This window comes from Macaca mulatta, chromosome 2 (assembly GCF_049350105.2).
Source record: "Macaca mulatta isolate MMU2019108-1 chromosome 2, T2T-MMU8v2.0, whole genome shotgun sequence".
NCBI lineage: Eukaryota > Metazoa > Chordata > Mammalia > Primates > Cercopithecidae > Macaca > Macaca mulatta.
In genome coordinates, this window is record NC_133407.1 from 151,070,103 (window position 1) to 151,093,589 (window position 23,487).

General features: G+C 39.5%; 1 protein-coding gene and 1 pseudogene across 1 annotated transcript in view; both read right to left on the reverse strand.

Annotated features, from left to right (window-relative positions):
• The window catches only part of TIMP4 (TIMP metallopeptidase inhibitor 4), a 329,812-nt gene that overhangs the window by 93,662 nt on the left and 212,663 nt on the right, over window positions 1-23,487 (reverse strand). The gene's annotated exons all lie outside the window — the stretch shown is intronic.
• LOC100426893 (glutathione S-transferase Mu 5 pseudogene) lies at window positions 4,668-5,413 on the reverse strand (annotated as a pseudogene).

Below are 23,487 nucleotides of genomic sequence, written 5' to 3' on the forward strand. Positions count from 1 at the left end.
ACTCTACATAAGTTAAATAATGATGTGTCATGTGCACAAAATAAATCTGGAAAGAAATACACAAAAATATCAATGATATTATCTTGCTAATGGGATGACAGGTGATATTTTTATTTTTCTTAAAATTTCTCCACATTTTCCAAGTGTTTTTATAATAAGCATGCAGTATTTTATAATAAAGTATGTTATTTTATAATAAAGTGCATTATTTTATAATAAAATATGTTAAAATGTGTATTGTGTTTACATATGCTATACATAATATCTGTGTATCCACAGTACGCTCTCAGCAGGATGAGGGCATGAGGACCTTATGTCATCCTTAAGATGACAGGTCAGGCCTTTCATGATATGTTTGCTGTCTACCTTTGTAGTTCGACCGCTTACTCTTCTTAGAACCTTCCATTTCACTTAAGTCATGCTGAACGACTTGCAAGCTCCCCGCACACGCCATGTTTGTTCTTGTCTCAGCATCTCTACAGATGTTGTTGTTTTTTCTTCCTGGAATGCTCTGGGCTTGATTTCAGGAGCAGAGAAGTTCATTCCTTTGGAGAAAAGACTTGTAAGAACAAGAGAAGGACCTCAGTTCCGGGGGTTCTGGGGTACAAGGCAAAACATCAAGACAGGATCTCAGGCAGAGGGGAATAAGGTGGAACCCCAGTTATGAGAATCGAGTAACCAAGAAACACGTTAAATTAGGTGCTAGAAAACTTGATGCTGAGTTCTCTAATGCTAGACTAAAACCCTTTGGTTCCCACTCCCTGAAGATATTACCGACGCCCATATTTTAATCTAAAAACAAAATCAAATTCTAAAGCTAAATAAAAAATGAATTGCAATTATTGTACCATAGTTCATCTTCATGAGAAGGAGTGAGGGAGAATTTGTTTTATCCTTAACCCTTGCTGAATAATCATCTAGGTCAGCCTCTGTCAAGCTTCCTCTATATACTAGCTTCTCAACCTGTTTCACATCATAGAGTTGATAGAAGTGATATCTTTATGGCACGTAGGGGTAAATACAAGAGGCCCCCATGGACACAAATAATTACCCTTGGTTCTCTGTGAGCCCCAGTCCTGGCCAGCTCCCCTTAGGGCTAAAATGATCATTATCTCAACCTACCTGAGACGCATTCCCTGCACACCAACTCTGATCTACATCATTCCAGGCTGAGTTGAGTCTAGTCAGCTTGCAAATGTCCCCGGGAAAAGAGATTTCCTCCCTCTTCCTTAGGTAGTTTTTCTCCTTTGGCTGTTTCCTCAGATGTTGCCATCTGAATAGCAACCAGAGAATCCTCCTTTCAAACCACACACTAGTCTAGGCACCACTACCATTTTTAAGGACTTTATTTTAGTGTACACCCATGATTGCATTCTTTAAAGAAGCAATTTTCTGTTACTTTCTTTTGTACAATACCCGAACGTTATGCTGTACCTTACATATGATGACCAGACCATGACTTGCATTTCAATAGATTGCTTAATACGCATCTTTTCTATCAAGAGTCAGCAAAATTCTGTAAGTGGAGACAGAAGTAAATCAGTTAGCAATCAGCCAACAGCTATTTTATTCCGGTTGTGTGAGGGGCCCTATAATAGATCCTTCAGGAAGGAAAAAGGAACAAAAGAAAGAGAAGATGTGAGGAGTTTCTGTTGACCACTGTCTTCTGGTGTCTTATGATGCATCACAAACAGACTTATTTCCACCTTTCTTATTCTCTGCAAAAATACCATCCCTAAAAACGTGCTGCTTAATTTTGGTGATCATATTTCAAAGGAATAATAGATATGGAAAAAGGCAATTTTATAAAAGTACCATCAACTGTTCCTTTTTAAGGGAACAGTTAAAATGCTACCTATTGCAAATTGCTCAGGCTTAATTTCATTTCACCAAGGATAGGAAAATGATCAAATATTTTTTGATTTGATAATCTTGCTGATTAGCTGAACTAGTTCCTACCATGAGCAGCTAATGGGAAGAGGTGATATTCCAGACTATATAGATTCATTCTTTGTTCCTGTCCCTCCCACTTCTCCAGTGTAGAAGTGTTGGTGCACAAAACTGTGAAATCATTTACATTTTCCTTCTAGCTAATGCTTCCTTAAAATGGCACATGCATCCCTTGCTTTGGAAAGTAGTAGCTGCTGTGCCTTTTTCTAGCTCCCATTTTCCTTATGAATAATAATACTTAGTTCTAATAGCGATAGCAGCAACCTTAGAAGAGTTTCAACAACAAGACTTAGGCAGAAACTACTCTTCATTTAAAAAAGTTTTACTTGTCAAATAAAGATTGAATATATTCAACATGTCTAACATGATGATTTGATACACATACACACTGTATAATGATTACCACAATCAAATTAATGAATACGTCCACTACCACCCATCCTACACGGTGGATCCCCAGAACTTGTTCATTTTAGCACGGAAAGTTTGTACTTTGATCAACATCTCTCCAGTTCCCGTACTCCTGCCCCCGGCAACCACCGTTCTACTCTCTGCTTCTATGAGTTCAGCCTTTTTCAGATTTCATGTATGTATTAGTCCGTTCTTGCACTGCTATAAAGAAATACCTAAAACTAGGTCATTCGTAAAGAAAAGAGGTTTCATTGGCTCATGATTCCGCAGACTCTACAGCGGGGGTGTCCAATCTTTTGGCTTCCCTGGGCCACATCGGAAGAAGAATTATCTTGGGCCACACATAAAATACACTAACACTAACTAACAATAGCTGATGAGCTTAAAAAAAAAAAATTACAAAAAAATCTCCTAATACGTGTGTGTGTGTGTGTGTGTGTGTATTATCTTAATTCTCAAAATATTCTTAAAAGGCAAACACAAGTATTAGTGTATTTTGCAGATGCAGAGATCGAAATTCACACACAGTAACTACATCATGAAGCCAGGTGCCAAATGCTAGAGGTCACGTTCTGAAACACCTCTCAGCACCATCACACACTCAGATTATGTGCGTTGTTTCCTAGCTCTGAGAATAAAGTTCAAACTCCTCAATTCAGTATATAAGGCTTTAGAGCATGGTGTTTGATTACATGAATACGTTCTTTAGTGGTGATTTCTGAGATTTTGGTGCACTCATCACCTGAGCAGTGTACACTGTACCCAATGTGTAGTCTTTTATCCCGCACGCCCTTTCTCCCAAGTCCCCAAAGTCCACTGTATCATTCTTATGCTTTTGCATCCTCATAGCTTAGCTCTCACTTATGAGTGAGAACAAAGGATGTTTGTTTTTCCATTCCTGAGTTACTTTACTTAGAATAATGGTTTCCAATTCCATCCAGGTTGCTGCAAATGCCATTATTTCATTCCTTTTTAAGGCTGAGTAGTAGTCCATGGTGTGTGTGTGTGTGTACACCATAATTTCTTTATCCACTCATTGTTCTTGCTGGAGTAAGGTGGTATCACATTGTGGTATCACATTTCCCTGATCATTAGTGATGCTGAGCAATTTTTCATGTTTGTTGGCCATTTGTATATCTTCTTTTGAGAATTATCTATTCATGTCCTTAGCCCACTTTTTTTTTTTTTTTTCCTTGAGACAGAGTCTCCCTCTGTTGCCCAGGCTGGAGTGCAGTGGCGTGATCTCAGCTCACTGCAACCTCCACCTCCTGGGTTCAAGAGATTCTCCTGCTTCAGCCTCCCGAGTAGCTGGGACTACAGGCATGTGCCATCATGCCTGGCTAATTTTTTGTATTTTTAGTAGAGACAGGGTTTCACCGTGTTAGCCAGGATGGTCTCTATCTCCTGACCTTGAGATCCACCTGCCTCCAAATGCTGGGATTACAGGCATGAGCCACTGCGCCTAGCCTAGCCCACTTTTTGATGAGATTTTTTTTTTTTTTCTTACTGATACGTTTGAGCTCCTTGTAGATTCTGGATATTAGTTCTTTATGAGATGTATAGATTGCAAAGATTTTCTCCCACTCTGTGGGTTGTCTGTTTACTCTGCTGATTGTTTATTTTGCTGTGCAGAAGCTTTTTAGTTTAATTAAGTTCCATCTATTTTTCTTTGTTTTTGTTGCATTTGCTTTTGGGTTCTTGGTTATGAAGTCTTTGCCTAAGCCAATGTCTAACAGAGTTTTCCCGATGTTATCTTTTAGAGTTTTTTTTGTTTTACGTCTTAGATTTAAGTCCTTGATCCATCTTGAGTTCAAAATCTCATAATATTTTAAGAAAGTTTACAAATTTGTGTTGGGCCACATTCAAAGCCATTCTGGGTCACATGCAGCCTGTGGGCCGTGGGTTGGACAAGCTTGCTCTACAGGAAGCATGGCTGGGGAGGCGTTAGAAAACTTAAAATCATGGCAGAAGGTGAAGAGGAAACAGCACATCTTCACATGGCCAGAGCAGGAGGAAGAGAGTGAAGGGGGAGGTACTACATACTTTTTTTTTTCATGGTTCAGGCTTTACTGGGCATCACACAGGGCTGGGGTAGGGACCCAGCAAAGGGAGCAGGGCATGCAGATGGTCTTTGAGGACAGTGCTGGGGAGCTCAGGGATCAGTCCAGCTTTTCAAAGAAGAAACAAGCGCTGATAGGAAAAGCAGTCAGGTTGGTGTTAGTGCAGAAAAAGAGAGATGTTAGGAGGGGGACTTTGATGGAAGATAGTGGGAGCTGAAGCTTTAAAGAGCCTCGATGCAGGAGGGATCATGTTAGAAGAAAGGAAGCCAATGAGGCCTGGGGGAAAAAGAAGAGAGTGGAAAGAAGGAAAAAGGAAGAAGCCTGGTCCAGGGAGTTGGGCTGTTCTCCAGTGTTCTCCAGGCTCCCAGGCATAGCTGACTTCCCAAACAAAGGACCTTGGAGGCATTGGCTGGACTTCATGTAGGCAGAGATCTTTTCAAACCCTCAAATCGGGAGATGAAGTCCTTCAGGTTTGGGAAGACATCCAGGCAGCTGGGCTCAAATATACAGTTCAGGTCAAGGATGTCATAGGCAAGGAAGTCCACAAAGGTGATTTCGTCTCCTGCAAACCATGGCCGCTTCCCCAGAAACTGCGAGTAGAGCGTTAGCTTTTCAGGGAGTTCCTCCAAGTACTTTGGCTTCACTTTCTCAAATTCTGGGATGTAGCAGATCATGGCCAGCTGCATCAGGTTGTCCATGGACTGGTTCTCCAAAATGTCCACACGAATCTTCTCCTCTTCTGTCTCCCCACACAAGTTGTGCTTGCGGGCATTGCTCTGGGTGATCTTGTGAGCCCCATCAAACAAGTAGGGCAGATTGGGAAAGTCCAGGCCCAGCTGGAATTTTTCATGCAGCTACTGGCTTCTGTCATAGTTAGGAGAGTCCCCCATCATGTACTTCTTTTCCTTGTAGCTTGAGTCTGTATATTCCAAGAGCAGGCGGATGGCGTGTGCCAGCCCGTGGATGTCCCCATACCCCAGTGTCATGGGCATGGTGCTGGTTGGTGCAGATTCTGCAGACCAGTACTACACACTTTTAAGCAACCAGATCTCATGAGAACGCACTCACTATCACGAGAACAGCAAGGGGGAAATCCGCCCCCATGTTCAATCATCTCCTGCCAGCCCCTCCCCCAACACTGGGGATTACAATTCAACATGAGATTTGGGCAGGGACACAAATCCAAACCATATCAATGTATAAATGAGATCATACAATATGTGTCCTTCTGTGCCTGGCTGATTTCACTCAGCATAATGTCCTCCAGGTTCATCCATGTTGTTCCAAATGGCAGGATTTCCTTGCTTTTTATGGCTGAATAACTTTCCATTGCATGTATGTACCACATCTGTGAGGCTGGCTATTATCACAAAGACAAGAGATAACAAGTATTGGCAAAGGGGTGGAGAAAAGGGAACCATTGTACACTGTTGGTGGAATGTAAATTGGTATACCCATTATGGAAAATAGTATTAAGATTCCTTTAAAAATAAAAAATGGAACTGCCTTATGATCCAGCATTCCCACTGCTGAGTGGGAATGAAATTAGTAGGTTGAAGTCCTATCTGTACTCTTATGTTCATTGCAGCATTATTCATAATAGCCGAGATATGGAGCCAAGACTGACCTAAGTATCTGTCTATGGAGGAATGGATAAAGAAAATGTGGCACAAACAACTTACTCTTTGTGCGCCTTGAAGAACATCTAGACTTAGGACAGACAACTTTCCTATCATAACTTTTTAACAGAAACTAGTAATATATGGGATCTGTATTTTTTTCAGTACAGATAAGCTATGTTATTCGCCTTAGGTTTATAGGATAGGATGTGTAGACAGGCTTTTAGAAGCTGTTTTCTTTCATCTTAGTCAACATTCTTGCAATTTGGGTACTTGCCCACAGATTAGAGGGGTCTTTTCTGGTTTTATAGGACAATCAGCTAAATTTTCCTAGCCAGTATGGAGAACTGAAGCAGGGACAGCCCACAGCCTAGTCAGCTATGTTTTCGCTTTTGGTTTTTGGTTTTTTGACACAGAGTTTCACTCTCTTTGCCCAGGCTGGAGGTGCAATGGTGCGATCTCAGCTTACTGCAGCCTCCGCCTCCTGGGTTCAAGCTATTCTCCTGCCTCAGTCTCCTGAGTAGCTGGGATTACAGGTGCCTGCCACCACAACTGGCTAATTATTTTTGTATTTTTAGTAGAGACAGGGTTTCACCATGTTGGCCAGGCTGTTCTCAAACTCCTGGCCTCAAGTGATCCACCCACCTCAGCCTCCCAAAGTGCTGGGATTACAGGCGTGAGCCACCACGCCCAGCCATTTTTTATTATTTTTAATAATAGCTCAAGTACATCCAACAATTCCACTTCTAGGTATTTAGCCAAGATAAATGAAAACACGTCCATGTAAAAACTTGTACCTGAATGTGTGTACCAATCTTATTCATAGAAGTCAAAAAGTGGACACAACCCAAATGTCCAGCAATGGATGTATCAGTAAACAAAATGCGGTCTATCCATACAATAAAATATTATCCAGCAATAAAAAAGAATGAAATACTAAAACATATTAGAACATGGATGAGCCTCAAAAACGTTATGTTAAGTGAGAGAAGCCAGTCACAAAACACCACATACTGCATGATTCCTTTTGTATGAAATGTCCAGAATAGGCAAATCTGTAGAGACAGAAAGTAGATTCATGGTAGCCATGGGCTGGGGGAGGCATGGAGAGGAGGGAAAAGGGGAATGACTGTTAATGGGTATGGGGTTTCTTTTTGGGGTGATGAAAATGTTTTAAAGTAGATTGAGGTGATGCTTGCACAGTTCTGGATATACTGAAAGCCACAGAATTGTACACTGTAAATAGGTGCATTATATAACGTGCATTGTGTCTCCATAAAGCTGACGTTTAAAAAATAGCTCAATCATAATAACCATAAAGTGTGGGTTAGGAATATGACTTCCTTTCAAAGAGTACAGTATGGAAAGAGGGAAAAAAAAGAATAACTTTATCATGAAGAAAGCTGACAAACACCCCCTTAGCCAGGTGGTCAAGGTTGACAAGGACAGCACTTATTCCTGTGGGTCCCCCTCCCCCAAACCCACAACCCCAGTCTAACCATGAGAGACACCAGACAAACCCCAACCGAAGGACATTCTACAACATATGCAACCAGTCCTGTGCAAAACTGTCAAAGTCATCAAGAATCAAGAAAGCCTAAGAAACTCACAACCCAGAGGAGTCCAAGGCAACAGGATGGCTAAGTGAAATGCGGCACCGGGGATGGGATCCTGGGACAGAAACAGGATGCTAGGGAAAGACTGGGGACATCTGAATGAAACATGGGCTCTAATAATAATCTATACCAACATGGGTCCATTAATTGTGACAAATGTATCATACTAATGTAAAATATTAATAATGGGAAACTGGGATTTGCCTAACTTCTTTGTGTCTCTTTCCTCATCTCCAAAGTAGGGGTACTAATGGGTACCTACGTCAATGGTTTGTGGGGTGTAAGTGATTTAAGCCATTATATAATGTTGAACAGTGCCTGATAGTAAGTGCTCAATACATGTTAGCTACTATTACTATAGTTATTCATAATTTCAGACATTTTGTTTTAAAATGAGAGAGAGAAGTTAAGAACAAATCTACTTAGTGTAACCATAAAGCTGACTGTTTTAAAAGAGGTTCAAAAGTGCTGCCCTTGCCTGATGTTTATTAAGTAAACACCTTTTTCAGAGGGAGGTGATAGAGAGTTGAATACATTGGTACGTTTTTCTCTTAACCCATCTACTTTTAAGATAAAGTTGGAAGGAAATGGAATAAAGTATATATACCCAAGGGGTAAAATGTAAAGGGAATACTTTATATACTGCATAAGGGAGGAGAAATAGCAAGGAAACTGTAACTAGTCCCCAAATTAAAAACACCCAGCTCACAAATATCACACACATATATATATATGCACACACAAATATTATGAATATAGTCAATTACAAAATACAGAATGCCTGGTTAAATTTGAATTTCAGATAAACAGCAAGTACATTTTTTAGTATAAATTTGTCTCGAATATCTCATGGGTCACACACTAAACAATGATTTGTTTATCTGAAATTCAAATTTAACTAGGCATCCTGTATTTTCGTTTGCTAAAGTTGGCAACCCTGCTGAAAGAGCATTATGCATTTCATGTGTGTTGCGGTGGCTCAGGCCTATAATCCCAACATTTTGGGAGGCCGAGGCAGATGGATCATTTGAGGTCAGGAGTTTGAGACCAGCCTGGCCAACATGGCAAAACCCCATCTCTATTAAAAATATAAAAATTAGCTGGGCGTGGTGGTGGGCGGCTATAATCCTAGCTACCGAGGAATCTGAGGTACGAGAATCACTTGAACCTGGGGGGCAGAGGCTGCAGTGAGCCGAGATTGTGCCACTGCACTCTAGCCTGGGATAGAGCGAGACTCTGTCTCAAACACACAAAAATACAAATGATCATTATGCATTTCAATGTTTATTATGTTTTCTTTCTCAGATAATCATGAAGCAGGGTGTGGTGGCTCACGCCTGTAATCCCAGCACTTTGAGACGCCAAGGAGGGTGGATGGCTTAAGCCCAGGAGTTCACGACCAGCCTGGGCAACATGGTGAAACCTCATCTCTACAAAAAATACAAAAAAAAAATACAAAAATTAGCCGTGTGTAGTGGCACATACCTGAAGTCCCAGCTACTTGGGAGGCTGAGGTGGGAGGATCACCTGAGCCCAGGAGGCAGAGGCTGCAGTGAGCCACTGCACTCCAGCTCGGGTGACAGAGTGAAACCCTGCCTCAAAAAAAAAAAAAAAAAAAAAAAAAGATAATCATGAGAAACTTAGAAAACTGATCAGAAGTCCCTTTGAATGTCTCATGCATTTGCTAAGCAGTAATTCTGTAAGCTGCAGTGATGCTGCTGTGTTTCCATCAAAGGTCACCAACTTGTTGGAAAAAAAATTAGAAGTTGCAACAATTACATCTTTAAAGAAATTAGTTTATCCAATCACCTTTTCCATTTAAATTCAAGAATAAAAATATTTTATATTATAATTTCAAGGTTTCAGTGAGAAAAAGGGGGAAAATGTTAGTGAATGAAAGAGAAGCAGAGAAGAGGAACAGCAGATGTGGAGATGGAGGGAGGCATGAGACAGAGACAGACAAAGGCAGACGAGAATGAGCGGGGAGCAAACAGAGGAGGGAGAAGGACAAAGGCAGCCAGGCACAGGAGGCTCCGGGGTGAACTGCTGTGCAGAGGCTGTGGTCTCAACCAGCCGGGAGAGCACATCGGGAGAGCTGGAGTGCACTGGTCCTCAGAGCCAGGTCAATGTCACCCTAAGGACTAGAAGAAATCAAGCTGAGGGTTGGATATAAGGTATCCTTCCTACCCTGCTGCTAAACAACCTTTCGCTTTAAGCTGAAATGAGAATATTAGAAATGAAGAAAGGAAGGGGTGAGGCAGGGAAAAGGGGAAAAGGAAGGCAGGAAGAAAAGGTGTCCAGCTTTCTCTTTAGTTATATGTAATAATTTATCTAACTCAACGGGAGGGACTTTAAAAAATAACAATCTTTTTTTTTAATGTGCCTTCCAGCTTTCTTTCTTTTATTTTTAATTTTTGTGGGTACACAGTAGGTGCATATATTTATGGCACACGTGAGATATTTTGATACAGGGATGAGCCCTGTGAAATAAAAACATCATGGAGAATGGGGTAACCATCTCCTCCAACAACACAATGGACCATCTTAAGTTTGGCTTGGGAATTAAACAAATCTCTGTCTCTCTCTCTCAAACACACATACACACACCCCATGATTAGACTCTGCATGTTTGACCCTGACTCAGTTCTGCTTCCTTTCCAGCATACTTGAACCTGGCAAAGTGGCAAAGGTGGGGAAGAGCTGAGTCACCAAAGATAAAGTATAATTCAAGCAATCCATCTGTAAATCATAAAGATTTAGTTGTATGTTAAATTGTTACCAGGCCCAAAGAGTCAGACTTTGAGAAAAGATTTTGAGCTGTTATACTTTGGATCATTCAGAAAATGAAAACTGGCAGTATTTTACTCAGGAAAATTCATTTCTAGTATGTGAGTCTTTTCAAAGCACATGGATGTGGAAATTTTAGAGGAAAACGTCCTTATATATCATTGAAATGAAATATAAGTGTGCTTCGTGTTATGGTGCGCACATATCAAAAGTCTTTGTTGTATAGGCCCTCGTTGTCTGAGGAGAAAATGCCTGATATTAACAAACAAGGATGGTTTGTAGTATTGAGAATAGTATTTGGGGTTGTTTAATTTAGAAACAAGGATGGATAATAGCCAACAGATTTCTTGGCTTTAAATAAGACCCTGGTGACATGTTTCATTTTGATTTCTGAGATTAATTAATTATGGGAAAAATCTTAGAATTTATTTAAAGGGTCACATGGGAAAAGTCATGCAGCAGGAGAGAGGTTTGGTCTGAGATGGAGGAGGAGTTCCAAGATAGGATGACTGGCATGTGGAAAATTACTGAGAAACAAATAATGGCTAATGTTCATGTTCTCCAAATTAGAAAGGAGAAATTATTTTTGATACCACTGTAGAGACTATTAGAACCTTTACAAAATTTTGTGGGGCGGGGGGCGGGGGAAGAACTTGGCGTACACAGAATGGGAAACTTTCCGAATTATCCTGTGTTGTGTCTCTGGTATCTAGCACAATGCTTGAGATATAGATTTTCTACTGAAATGTTGGATTTCTACTGAAATTCATTGTTTGCATATGGATTGTGGGATCCAACATTTAAGTAGAAGGGAGCGAATTCAAGAGCAGTTGCACATTCTGATAAATGGAGAAACTGTAAGATTAAAAAGAAGGTTCAGGCTGGGCGCGGTGGCTCATGCCTGTAATCCTAGCACTTTGGGAGGCAGAGGCGGATGCATCACCTGAGGTCAGGGGTTCGAGACCAGCCTAGCCAACATGGAGAAACCCCATCTCTACTAAAAAAAAAAACGCAAAAATTAGCCGGGCCTGGTGGTGTGTGCCTGTAATCCCATAATCCCAGCTATTTGGGAGGCTGAGGCAGGAGAATTGCTTGAACCTGGGAGGCAGAGGTTGCAGTGAGCTGAGATTGCGCCACTGCGCTCTAGCCTGAGCAACAGGTGAAACTCTGTCTCAAAAAAAAAAAAAAAAAAAAAGGTTCATTGAAGAAAGAAATATAGATCATTTTATTAGACTGGAACTGGCTTCAGCAATTTAGGTTCCTTAAGCATCTGCTAAGGTTACTGCAGAAAGGCCTGAGTGTAGCCAAAGCATCAGATTTTAAAGGAACATACAACGCACCTGTTGAAATTGAAGACGCAAAGGTGAAGATTTCTCTTTAGTCTCTTTTCTGTCTATGTCTGACAATAGTTTCACATAGTATGCTTTTCCATTTTTTTTGGTAAAATGTAGAGTATTTGGGGGGAGTCTTTCTGCTATAGAATATACTCCCCAGAAACAAACACAGTGGGGAAAAAAAAATAAAAAGAAAAAAACATAAGCAAAAGATTCCATCTAGAGAGCTAAATTTTAGCTTGCCCTGTCTTCCATCCACTTTCCTCATTGAGCTAAGGTCTTCTGCCAAGATAATAAAATTAATGGCAAAGTCACACGTGCCATCACATATTCATGCTTCTATTCTCTACTTCCCCATTTATCTCATGTCTCTCATCTCCCCTGTCAGAATTCTTTCACAGCTTCTGATTATTTTTTAAAAGCCATGTTAACAGTTTGTTCCACATATTAACTACTTTTGCTGGAAAAAATCTTTAGCCATGATTTAATTCTTTTTTTTATTTTTCACCAGGCGCCTCTTGCCTAATCTGCCTGCAACTCTAGATTTTGCAGCTTTCCACACACATTGCTTCACATTTTTCTCTGAAAAAGATGACTTTTTTAGAATTGCCATTATGTAAATGTTACTCTTCTTACAGAAAATTCTGCTGAAGCTAAATTCCTCCTCACCAAGCGCATTCATTTAGGTAAACAAATCCTTAAATACACGATGTTCTTTCCCTGTTTGGTACAAGTAATCATCTGAAAAAAAATTAATCAAGTGATTCTCAAAACTCACAAAGTAAATAGCCAGAGTTTAATTCAAAACCATCAAGTTTTCAGTTATAGCATTCATTCATATTCTGCAATGCCTTCTCTTCCACTTAAAACTGCTCAGTGGAGTCAAACTCTAAAAAGTACCTTCTTAATAATAGTTACTGTCCCACGAGTTCTATCATATTCATGCCAAGAATAAAACTTTCACTTTTCTGCATAGGAGTAAGTAGAAAATGGACTTTAATTCCTTTTCCCAATTTAAGATGAGTATTTATTCAGTAGCTACATTTTTTTGGCGCCGTGTCGGGATACAGGTGCAGTTCCTTTCTAGTTTCACATTGTCTGGAATGTTCCATGTGTTGATCCAAAATATACTTTATGTTCCGCAAATGAGAGGAAGAGCTTGGAGGCCTGGATCATTTTACAACAGTAGTTTTTAAACAATAATTTGAAACAATTCAGTGTTTTGCATATTTTATTTACATTTTCATGACCAATGAGATATTTTTCCCCATATTTGACTTTTACTATTTTGTTAACTATTAATGTAATACATAAATCCCTGAAAAATGCAGAAAAAAGTGAGAAAAGAAAAATCACCAGTACTCTGTCCCCCAGAGGTAAGAACTTTTTAACAATTCAGAGTATCTGTCTTCAACGGAGTATCTGTCTTCAAGTTTTTAGTCCATTTTAACTTTTTTGAAAGTTAGTTTTGCAACCTGCTTTTTAAATAATATTTTGCACGTCCTCCATTTTCAACTGCCTAGAGTGGGAAAACAATCTTGTTAGCTACTATTTCTCATCAAAAATGGTCCAGGATTTGATTATGTGAACTTGTGGGGATGGGGGACGTGCCAGGAATAGCAATATCAGTTGTGTTATAGAGGAGAGAAGAAGTTGCAAGAGAGGCAGTCTAAGGACAATCGATGCACATTGACAGTCCCCCAAATCCATAACACAGAGCTCAAATTGCTTTGGGTTTGTGCAGATTTTTGAAGTTACTTAAATAAATTTCACCCTACTCACCCTTATAAATCCCTTCCAGTTTTTTTTTCCTTCAGTCTGAATGGTTAATTATTGGCTTTGTAAGTGTTCAGAGAAGTATTAGGGTATAAGACTGGTATTAGTGTTTTAGATTTCAATAATCAGTAATAATTCTTAAATATTTTCCAAATATTTTTTTGGTTTGAATAAAATCATAGCACGTAATTTTTTTCCCTCAAAATATACTAACTCAATAATAGTGATCAAGGCCTCAGATATTATAAAAGTATTGTTCTTTTATCATATGATGCATTTAGGCTCCTGAAGCTATTATATTTCAATGCTTAATTAGTCATTTCTAAAGATAAGCATTCACTTTGTCTCAAAATGAAACAAACATGAAGTCGTAATTAGGATTTAAATTGGGTAAGGTATTACGGGATCTCAGGTTTGTTATTTTTTTCTAAGACACATGACTCATTTTGGATGGGTTTTGAACTAACATATTTATGACTTCCATTGGGATGCAAAATAGTATGTTTTTGTTTTTCTTTGGTTTTGTTTTTAACAATCAATTCCCTGCACTAATGGTCTGGGTGAATTCAACATGGAAATGTCCTTCATATTTTTCAGTTAAATTGATCAAAATGACATGTTGCTCTTTGCTTTTTGTTTGTTTTTTGGCCACTGCACATTAGCTAATTCTTTAAACTAGGAATTATTTTTTGCACAGATCTAGTAAAAGAGAGAAGGGAATATTTGTTGTTAAATATAACAGAATAAATTATAATTGTATGTTTGTAGGTAACTTGTAGATATGTACTGCAATTTCCTAATAAATATTACTTCATTTCTCAGGCAATTCACTATAGAAATTATGCACTCTCCCACAATACAAAAAAAGTAATGTCACAAAGGTGACTTCTAAGATACATATTGACAATAAAGAGTCGTAAGCACATGGTGGGCAAAAGTCCTAGCAAACTTGAAAAATATTTAACTGAACAATAATGGAGCAATGCCAGATGCTAAAAGTCACCAAAGATAATTTTAATTGTTGTAGATATAATGGTGTTCAATGACAGCTGTTTTGGAACAAAAAGGTTATTTCCTGAAAATTTCAGTAAGTTTTCTCCTAAAATAAACTCTCATTGATTGTTAAAATTACTAATTGTCCTTAATGGCAAATAGACACTAGAGTTGGCTAATAACTTTAAATATGGAGTCATTCCTACATGTTGATTTGTAAACACTATCTGGAGGAAAAATTAAAAAGACATAATGTAGCTGAGGGTTATTTCTCCCTATGGAGATATCACAGGACTCTTATGTAAGAGAAGTCGTTGAAAAAAAATATCTAAAGCAAAAACTACTCACGAACCGAATGTTGCAACTTTCCCACTAAGCACAGCTTCCTCTCTCCTTTCCCCTCTCTTTTTTTGGAAATGACAAGAATAAGCTTTTTTAAAAACTAAATTTCGTGAAATTATAAATTTAAAAAATTAATTATTTAACAGAAGAGATATCACATTAGTAAATAAAGGTATATTTTGTATGCTGGCCTAGTAGTACTAGAATAAAAACTACTTTAGGTGTTGTATTTATTTATATATTACAAGCCTATTTTTAAGTTTGTTTGACCCAAGATTATAATTGTATATGTTACGCTTAAGTAAAAGTAATGTGGGGAAATGTAAAGATAAAGAAGGCAGAGTTTCTGTTCTCAAGCCAAGATACATACTCATTTCATTCATTTGTTATTAATTCATTTTATTTCATTTTTCTCTAATTAAGAAAACTAATATGTATTTATTATTTTTAAAATTGGAAAGTTCAGAAAAAGATAAAGAATAAGAATCACTTGAATCTGGACCATTACCCGGAGATAACCACTGTTAAAACATAAAGAAAACATAAACTTATGGTTTTCCTCTATACATGTGCGTGTACAAATATATCTTTTTTTTTTTTTTTTTTTTTTTTTTTTCAGATGGAGTCTCACTCTGTTGCCCAGGCTGGAGTGCAGTAGCATGATCTCAGCTCACTGCAACCTCTGCTTCCTGGATTCAAGTGATTCTCCTGCCTCAGCCTCCCGAGTAGCTGGGATTACAGGCATGCACCACCACGCCCTGTTAATTTTTTTTGTATTTTTAGTAAAGACAGGGTTTCTCCATGTTGGTCAGGCTGGTCTCAAACTCCCGACTTCAGGTGATCTGCCCACCTCAGCCTCCCAAAGTGCTGAGATTACAGGCGTGAGCCACTGCGCTTGGCCAAATATATCTTTAAACAAGAAGTAGTGTTTTTTTGTTTTTTGGGGTTTTTTTTTAGATTTTAGTTATCAGTTTAACAATGATCAGAAAAGAACTGACTTTTTTTTCTTTTTTTGAAACAGAGTCTTGCTGTGTCACTCAGGCTAGAGTGCAGTGGCACTATCTCGGTTCACTGCAACCTCTGCCTCCCAGGTTCAAGTGATTCTCCTGCCTCAGCCCCCTAAGTAACTGGGATTACAGGCGCCTGCCACCACGTCTGGCTAATTTTTGTATTTTTAGTAGAGACAGGGTTTCGCCATGTTGGTCAGGTTGGTCTCGAACTTCTGACCTCAGGTGATTCACCTGCCTTGGCCTTCCAAAGTGCTGGGATTACAGACATGAACCACTGCACCCAGCCAAAACTGACCTACTATTGTCCTTAGGTACCACAAGAATTCCCATTTTCCTGAGATATTTAAGAATCTTTTTCTTTTATTTCATTCTAGTCCTGCCTTGTGGGATCCATAGCATTCAATCATATATGCTAACTAGGTAGCATTCCAGTATTTTCCACTTAAATATTCCTTTTAAGTTGCTTGGTTTTAAGCAAAATATTTATATAAGGGCTTTTATATGTCAAAATAATGTATTAATATTAAATCTATGTTTTTAAAAGATTAAAGTGGAGAAAATTTCCATGAAGCTTAAGTCTACTCAAACAAATGATTAAACATGGAATTAAACATGGAATTAATCACTAGTGTCTGCCAATCAAATGTTTTAGAATTTAGTAGTTTTTGTTTCTCTTGTGTGGGATACATTCTAATGTTTTAATAAATTTATTGATTTATTCTGTAGTAATACTACACTGACTTTTAAAAGAATACATGTATATGTTCTGACATGAATAGACCTTCTTAAGGAAAAAGTTCGCAGAAAAAAATGTATTTTGAACAATTTATGCTGAACAGTAATAAAAGTACATATGTTAAATTACATACGTGTAGAAGTATACATATTTGCTTCTGTTTGTGTGGAAATGCATAGAAAAGAGACCAACAAGAAACACCTCAATTTGGGAAGGGAAGTGGAAGTGGGGAGGTCGTGAGGGGGAACTTGAACAATTTATTCTAGAGATTTCTGTATTCCTTTCTGCAAGAATATATTCATGCATTACTGGTATCATTGCTTTTAAATGGAAAAAGTAAACATTCTTTTACTACTTATATTGGTGCTTCACTACTCTGAATTCTGGTCCCCATCTCTAAGAAAGTTGAGCACTCCCACAAAAGATGTCCGCATTGCACTTTGCACTTTCCCCGCAGCCCTAGCATTAGTGCCTTGGCTCAGTAGGTCCCCAGTAGCGTATGTCTTTCTTGAACCTATAAAATAATTACCTAGAGTGTGATTTAGAAGCCACTGCTCCACAGACCAGCAAAGCCATTATCTTGTGGAGGAATCTACAAAGAGCTCTGGGTACGAATTTCATTGTAAGTCCTTATAATAAAGTTACAAACAAAAACTGGGATTAATTTTCTTTTCTAGTATGTTATTAGAAGTTCAGTTTAAATAAAGTTTAGCCACACAGGCACATAGTTTTCAGAAATAAGATCTGGGAGAACAGGAACTAGTAACTTCTAGCTCTGCTGCAGGACCAGCCAAGAGCTCTGCGATGGGCATCATTTTTTTCTATTGGAAAAAAAAAAAAAAAAAAGAGGTCTGGGTGCTCCACTGAGAACAGCAACTGATGGAAAGAAAGAAGGTACTGGATTTTACAGTGTGGACACAGGAAGGAAAAGTGTACGTGGAGCCCCTCCCCCAGCTGCTACTCTTTGCCCTGAACCTAGATAGGTAGGGCCTGGTTTGATGTGGCAAGTATAGTTCCGGATTGTGGTTACACAAGAAATTCAGTCTACTTCATCATGAATGATGTTCATCGTATTAATGAATTCCTAAATGAGAAAAGGTGAGATGGACATTTTTTGCAGGTGATTTCTTTCCTAAAACACACTCACACAGTACCAAACAGCTTCAGTTGTTCACACCGGCAGGTTTTCTTTCAGATCTCTTGTGATTCAACCCCAGAAGTGGAAGTATGGCTAGACAGGCATCAGTCCCTTCATTCTGAAGACTTTTTCTTTTTTCCGTGGCTCTCTTTCTTTACCTGATCATCGCGGGCAAGCCTCTGTCATCTTAAAAACAAAAATTAAAACAAAAAAACACCTGCTTAGACTCTGCCTCTTCTTTGTGAAATCTACCCACTATGCTCCACTGACAAAGATTTCTAAAGAGTAGGGAACCCTCACTCACTCTCTGCTTTCTCACCACTGTCGGTCACCAGCACATGACAGAGAGCCGGACTCACAAGCGAGGCTAAGCTGAGTCACAGTCTTTGCACTGTTGCAAACTAGTTGTACCACTCTGGTCAAGATCTTCTGGGCCTCAATTTACTCATCTGTAATCTAAGAATGATAATATTAATAATGCCTTCCCTCAAAGGACCATAGTGAAGATTAAATAGCACAACAGTTTACAGTGCCTGGTATGTTCATAGTAGGTGCTTAATAAATGTTTCTGACTGGCGTGGCTTCTGCTGCTGCCTTGGTTCTCGTCAGAGTTCCCAGGCCTATCTTCTTTGACTTCTCTGTGCCGTATGACAGTGTTGTCTGCTCTTTTCCTTTGACCTTCATCCTACCAAGTTGTTCTCATTTTTCTTTTTTCTGCCCTTCTAGCTGATCCTTCTCAGATTCCACTACCCCTTAAAAGCTCACGTTGCCCACAGAGGCCACCCCAGCTTGCCTTTCCTGGAGATCTCTTTCCCATCAACGGTTTCCATCGCTAGGCAGACAATGATGACCCCACATTGCGTGTCCATCCCAGACCCCTTCCCGAAGCAGCAAGCATGGATAACCATGGTCTGTGGACATCTTCACTTGGCTATTCCCCACAAACACCAAAAACTTAACGTGTCTCAAATTGAGCCCAATTGCTCACGTTGGAAACCTGAGGTCAACTTAGGCTGTCTAGTGCAAATGATTTTGTTTGTTTATTTTTTAAAAGGCCTTGGACTCTACCTTCTAGGTTGTTAAAAAAAAAAAAAAAAAAAAAGAGTCTCGCTCCGTTGCCCAAGCTGGAGCGCAGTAGCGTGATCACAGCTCACTGCAGCCTCGACCACCGGGGCTCAAGTGATCCTCCTGCCTCAGTCTCCCAAGTAGCTGGGACTACAGGTGCACACCATGACACCCAGCTGACTTTTTAAATTTTTTGTAGAGACAAGGTCTTACTATATTTTTATGGCTGGTCTTGAACTCCTGGGCTCAAGCCATTCTCTTGCTTCCCAAAGTGTTGGGATTACAGGCATGATCCATCGCCCTTGGACCCCAAGTATTTCTGTATGGCTACATCCCACTCATCCTTCAAGATTAAACTCAGGTATTTCTTATCTGGGAAGCCTTCCCATTAGGCGACCTGGGTTAGGTTTCCCCCCTTCCTATGTACCTCCATGGCATCATGTTATTGCCATGTTTATTGCACTTTCTGCATTGTAATCTCTCTCTCTCTCTTTTTTTTTTTTTTTTAAACTTATCTGCCTCCTCTACTGGACTATGAGCTCCCTAAAAGCAGGATCTTTTGTCTTTCACCCTAACACAGTGCAGGGCAAAGAGGATGTGCTTAATAAGGATTTGAAAGTGAACCTGTACTTAGCTCACCCTTCAAGCTTGATTAACTCCACTGCTCTCTCAGGCATACTGATGTCAGCCTAGAATTTAGCAAGATGAGGGACAGAGAGTTCAATAACATTCTAAAGAATTTACAAAATAGTAAATCTGTTCCTAGATAATTAAGAGTTAACTGTGTACTGGAGTTCAAGGGAGCCTTGCCAAGTCAATAAATTACTTGCTGTTTACTGAATACCAACTGTTTCCCCACATGCTGAATATGTTTACTATTTCCATTGCTTGCATTTCTTGCTGACAGTAATTGGAACTAAACTTTTTTTTTTTTTTCGTGAGAAGGAAGAGATTCTTTTGGTAAGATATCATCTTAAATGATGGTTCTCAAATACTTGAAAATGCAAGTTTTCTCTGTCTTAGAGTCTGAGATTTAGACTCTAATTTGTGTGATAAAGAACAACATAAAAAAAAACTAGCCTTGTATTTTAAGCTCTAACAAAATTTTTCAGTTTACTAATTCTGACTTTCCCATTACGGCAATGGTTCTCAAATTTTAACATACATGAAAAGCACTTGAGTCAAAGAAGGAGAGATGGAATTGGGGAAGAAAATATCGTGGCTTTTTTGGAAATCTTTCAGTTGTTTACAAGGAAAAAATTGTTTATGAAAATTTATGTAGTTAAAATTAAAACTTAGGCCGAGTGTGGTGGCTCACGCCTGTAATCCCAGCACTTTCGGAGGCCGAGGTGGGAGGATCACGTGAGGTCAGGAGTTCGAGATCAGCCTGGCCAATATGGGGAACCCCATCTCTACTAAAAATATAAAAATTAGCCAGGTGTGGTGGCAGGCACCTGTAATCCCAGCTACTAGGGAGGCTGAGGCAGGAGAATCGCTTGAACCTGGAAGGCAGAGGCTGCAGTGAGCCGAGATCATGCCACTGCACTCCAGCCTGAGCAGAAAGCAAGACTCCATTTAAAAAAAAAAAAAAAAAAAAAACCGAAAACGTAAAATATCACCCTACATGCATCTTAAATTTCAGATTCATGGTAATTCTAATTAGTCCAGGAATCCTAGATCCCACCTTTCTGGGATTAGAAACAAACAAACAAATAAACAGAACAATAACAATTACAAAACACTAAGTGTTTGACATGGATATGAGAACCGCTGATTATTGATTTTTTCTTTTCTTTCTTTTTTGAGACGGAGTCTAGCTGTGTCGCCCAGGCTGGAGTGCAGTGGTGCAATATCTGCTCACCGCAAGCTCCACCTCCGGGTTCGCGCCATTTTCCGGCTGATTATTGATTTTTAAGTGGAAACACTTTTAAGTGATCTTGAAAGTTATCAGTTTAAGAACAGATACTTCTAAACAAACTGACAAAGTAGCAAAAAAAAATTGTTGAAAACAATTATCAGTTTAAAACACTACAAATAGTTAACACTGAAAGTTTTTAGTTTGCCAGAATTCTTAGATTTATGTTAGAAATAGTCCAAATTATATCAGTTTTTTTGTTTGTTTGTTTGTTTCTTTACTCTGTCACCAGGCTGGAGTGCATTGGCTCGATCTTGGCTCACTGCAACCTCCGCCTCCCGGGTTCAAGCGATTCTCCTGCCTCAGCCTCCTGAGTAGCAGGGACTATAGGTACGTGTCACCACGCCCAGCTAATTTCTGTATTTTTAGTAGAGACAGGGTTTCACCATGTTGGCCAGGATGATCTTGATCTCTTGACTTCCTGATTCGCCTGCCTCAGCCTCCCAAAGTCCTGGGATTACAGGCGTGAGCCACTGCTCCTGGCCTATATCACATTTTTTACATCAGATAATTTCCCTTCTAGAATGCCAGTTGAATAAAGGGCCTATTAAATTCTGTGGTTATTAGACAGTGTCTAATCTTTAGGCATCACAAATTAAGAAGATTGTTTTTTAGGCATTGATCCATTTATAAATATTCACTGAGTACCTACCATGTATCAGGCACACAAGCACTTTGTATGTAAAGTGCTGGGATCTGAGTTCTTCCTGTTTGGAATAGAGTGTTATTTTGAACATAATAGTAATTCAATAAATGTGTGTTGAGTCACTGATTAAATTTAGTGTAGAAAATACTATTATTTGAGCTCTTTTGAAATCTATACAAGAATGCTGTCAGAAAAAGTTGCATTGTTAGAACAAGTAAGTATCAGGAAATCCCCTTTGTAGTGGTGGCACTTTAGTGATATCAAGCAAAAAAACATATTCAGGGATCATAAGGTAAAGTTGAACAATACATTGAATCCTCTTAAAACCCAAAAGGCAAAATTAAAGGGACTATAGAACACACACTTAAACTAAAAATGTGCTTTTTAACATTAACTGGATAATTTCCAACCCAATTTGCTAAGAAAGTGCCAAAGGGTGTTCCATTCTGGAAAGTAATCCATTAGAGTATATTCATTATAGTATGACAATAAAATGAAGTGCTTGACTTCTAATTCAAGAGAGTAGACCTGAAGAAGTATATGTATTTACCTACCCTCCAAAAATAGTCCCAAAACCCCATTAAAATGATCATCTTAAATGATCACTTGGCCTGGTGAGGTGGCCCACACCTGTAATCCCAGCACTTTGGGAGGCCCAGGTGAGAGGATCACTTGAGGCCAGGAGTTTAAGACCAGCCTGGGCAGCATAGCAAGACACAGTATCTACAACATTTTTTTTTTAATCAGCTGGGCATGGTGACATGCATCTGTAGTCCCAGTTACTCAGGAGGCTGAGGCAGGAGGATCACTCGAGCCTGGAAGTTTGAGGTTGCAGTGAGCTGTGTACTCCAGTCTGGGCAACAAAGAGAAACGCTGAGAAAGAGAGAAAGAGAGAGAGAGGGAGAGAGAGAGGGAGAGAGAGGGAGATGGAGGGAGGGAGGGAGGGAGGGAGGGAGGAAGGAAGGAAGGAAGGAAGGAAGGAAGGAAGGAAAGAAAGAGTTTTTAAAAAGATCAAGGCCACTGCTAGGTTATGGGTGATTTTTTAATGAATTAGGCTCGTCCTTCTTTCAGGTAGGATGAGCACACTGCTAGGATTTCAGCCCCGCTTTATCCACTTGGCTGGCTACCTTCGAGCAGAGTTAAACTGCACATCAATATGCTGCAGCCCTGGAATAACAGAATGACAAAACACGGTAGGTGGGTGGAAAGGGGAAACTAGAAACATGCTAGTTCTTATTTAGTAAAGGGAGAATAGAAATAATCATTTTTCTCAGTATAATTAAAAACATTTTTAAAATTGAGATATAATTAACATCCCATAAAATTACTCTTTAAAATGGATAATTCAATGGGCTTTGGTGTATTTAATAAAGTTGTGGCTGGGCACGGTAGCTCACTCATGTAATCCCAGCACTTTGGGAGGCCGAGGCGAGTGGATCACTTCAGGTCGGGAGTTTGAGACCAGTCTGGCCAACATGGAGAAACCCCATCTCTACTAAAAAATACAGAATTAGCCGGGCATGGTGGTGGGAGCCTGTAATCCCAGTTACTCAGGACGCTGAGGCAGGAGAATTGCTTGAACCCAGTAAGCAGAGGTTTCGGTGAGCTGAGATTGCGCCATTGCACTCCAGCCTGGGCAACAAGAGCAAAACTCTGTTTCAAAAAAAAAAATTGTATAATCATCACCACTATCTAATTCCAAAACACTTCACCCCAAAAGAAACTGCACCCATTATCAGTCATTCCCTAAGTTCTCCTCTCCCCCGCTCCTGACAACCACTAATCTATTTTCTGCCTCTATGCATTTGCCTATACCAGACATTTCATATAAAAGGAACCATACAGAATTGACTTTTTTTCTTTTTTTTGAGACAGAGTCTTGCTTTGTTGCCCAGGCTGGAATATAGTGGCACGATCTCAGCTCACTGAAACCTCTGCCTCCTGGGTTCAAGCAATTCTCCTGCCTCAGCCTCCCGAGTAGCTGGGATTACAGGCACCCGCCACCACATCTAGCTAATTTTTTGTATTTTTAGTAGAGACGGGGTTTCACAATCCAGGCTGGTCTTGAACTCCTGACCTCATGATCCGC